We start from the raw sequence: 2,985 nt of genomic DNA, 5'->3' as shown, positions 1-2,985 counted from the left end.
AGGTAAGTTGTCATCCCCCTCATGACCCTCAACTAACCTTTCACTTTTCACATATGTTTTGAAGTGCTGGCCATGTTGATTTTCATGGCTGTTTGGGTACAAGTTTCCAAGAAGTAGACTGTCTCAAAGTCTTTAATCACTATTTAGAACTTTGAATATAAACACAAGGAATACTCTCCTGCTTCACAGAAGAAGGGAAGATGAAGATGAATATGAAAGTTGCCAACAAGGTATGTTGAGTGGTCCCTTACTCAGTGGACAATTATGAAGTTTTATTACATGGATGAAGAAAAATTGTACAAGATTAGTGAGAATTTGGTGATGAAGTGTGCAGAAACATACCACATATGCACAGTTTGTCCTGTGGCCCACTCCCCAAAAGCCCATTGGGTTTGAGGGCACTAATTTCATCAATGTGGCTAAGCTAGTATGTGAAAATATTTCTGATAAGATCACAGTGAAAAATGGAATACTGTATGATTATAAACATTGTAATTACATATAATTAATATATAATTGTGTATAATTAATATTATAGGAGACTGATTCAAATATATATATAAATTACATATAAAAGAAAGACAGTAGAGTAGACTGGCAAATACTTGTTCCTAACAGTCTATTTTGCTGAAAACTAATCTAGAAATATCAGTGTGCAATTAGTCACAAGAACCCATGCTATGGGCCTCCAGGGAAAAGAAAATGAGTGTTAAGCCTGTATTTCTCTCAACTTCTCCCTTAGCATCTGGTAAATAGCTTCAGTGCTTTCTGCTATTGTTCTTACTAACAACGCTTCACCTCTGAGAAAGTTGCTCCATTTTTAAGAAATAAGGTTACAGGAATGGAATGAAAATCAGGTCCTGCTAACATCCAGGGAAAAGGCTGGCAGCCGTCCAGAAATACCCTTCTAAAACACCAGCTTCACGTTTTTCCAGTTTCCATTATCAAGAAGGAAGGGGAAGGAGAGATTGAGGAACACTGAGGACCTTTGGGGATTAACACCTGATCAGACACCTCATGAGTGGGATTTAGAAGCAGAAACCATGGAGCGCCTTCTGTAGAAGGACTCTGTGAAGGCGGGAGTTGACACAGGAGAACCAGAGGAGACAAAGAACAACTTCCATCTGTGGTATTTGTGGTATCTGCTTCCAGCCTCAGTGCCACCCTCAAACACCTCCGTGGAACTCACATGTGAATTCTAGTGAAATAATCAATCTAATCATGTTGATTAAACATGGTATCAGAGATGGCAAATTCAGTACTGCAGAAAATGTGTAATAGTTTTCTATGAATTTCATATGGGTAGCTAGCTATGCATTCCCTGCTGAATAGCAGATGGGAAATGTTCAGTAACTATGTGGAATTATTGCAATAATTACTCTACATGCGTATATGTATAAGGCATATATATGTTTATGTAGTTATATGCATCTGGGTACATTTGTTTGTAACTTACTCATGAACATGTGTGTGCATACATGTAAAGATGGGGAGCTAAGTTGACAATGGGTATCTTCCCCTGTCACTCTCACATTATTCGTCAAGTTGGTGCATCTTGCTGAGCATAGAGCTTGCTAATTCTGGGCAGACCATCTAGCCACTTGCCCTGGTGATACCTCCCAAGGACTGAGAGTATAGGAGGTCACTATGTCAAACTTTTACAAAGGTTCTGGGCACTCAATGTCCAGTTGTCATATTTGTATAACAAGCTGTTTGTCCCCAGCCCCTAAGCATCTCCCCAGCATGAATTGAATGAATTGAAAATAAAATCATGGATGGATAGAACAGTATAATGTCTATTCTGTGTCAAGGAATGTTTTAAAATCCCACATGATGCAGGGATGACAACTTAGACATAGCTCCTATCCTAAGGGACAATGTAGGTTAACTATTATCACAAAGCAAGTTTGATGTGATGTTAATTAATCTATGCTCCTGGGGAAAAATTGTTTTATTAATTTATAGTATTTTTATCATCAGGAATAATCCTCAGTTTTTAAAACCTTGATGTAGCTATGAAGAAACTAAAGTTTATAATTCTTAAACTCTAATAGCAGCTATTCAAACGTAGGTGTCAATGTTACACGTGAAGTGGAAACATCTAGTTTCTCTGGAAAGTTAGTTATGCCAAACGATATTTGGCTGTGGCACATAGGTGAAAAGATGTTTTTGTTGAAGCAAATGCGTGAAAGAATGTTTTCCTGAAGCAGACATAGGTGAAAGGATGTTTTGCTAAAGCAAACATGGGAAAGGAAGGACCTGAGGTGAAGGAGTATAAGTATGACCCAACAGATAGTGGGAGACAAGCATTGAATAGTGGGTTTGCTCTGCCTCACTATTCTCTGCTAATGACACACAAGTATTGGTTTGCCTTATAGAGTTCAACTTGTGGTCACACCACCATTGAAAGAAACTTGCCTAAGAACTGTACTTGAGGTTCCTTTGCCAAATCACCTCCTGGGCCTCCCCTCAGGCCTGTTGCTGGTGACCCTGCTGGTGGTTTCTTCAGGATGGAACTAGAACTGCTGGTTCATGCCTGGTGTCTGCCTACCTAGAGGTCAGGTCTGAAGCTGCTTAGTTGTATTTGGTGTTATATATGAGACTGAACTGCTGAGAAAGAAGACCAAGTTCACCCTCAAAGAACTACTGCTGAATGGGTCCACTTCTCCCATATCCTAATAACTTTTCTCTTCTACTACCTCTGTTAAGGGATGGGCTAGAGGAGAGGCTGAACCCTTATTGAAGGGAAGCTGCAAAAAATGTGTGCCTACATATAGGTAAGTATATTTGTCTGTGCTTATGTGTATGTCTGTGATTATATATGTGCATGTGTAATGTGACACTATTCCTGGGGAGAAATGAACCAATCTCTTCTCACTCCAGGTAGGGAACCAATGAGGGGTGGAATAAGACTACCCCTGGCCTTGGTGAAGCTTTTAGGTTTTGTTTGTGTGTTTTTTGTTTTTTGTTATATATATATATATA

Source organism: Mastomys coucha, unplaced genomic scaffold, assembly GCF_008632895.1.
Source record: "Mastomys coucha isolate ucsf_1 unplaced genomic scaffold, UCSF_Mcou_1 pScaffold4, whole genome shotgun sequence".
Classification (NCBI taxonomy): domain Eukaryota; kingdom Metazoa; phylum Chordata; class Mammalia; order Rodentia; family Muridae; genus Mastomys; species Mastomys coucha.
This window is presented reverse-complemented; position numbering follows the sequence as displayed.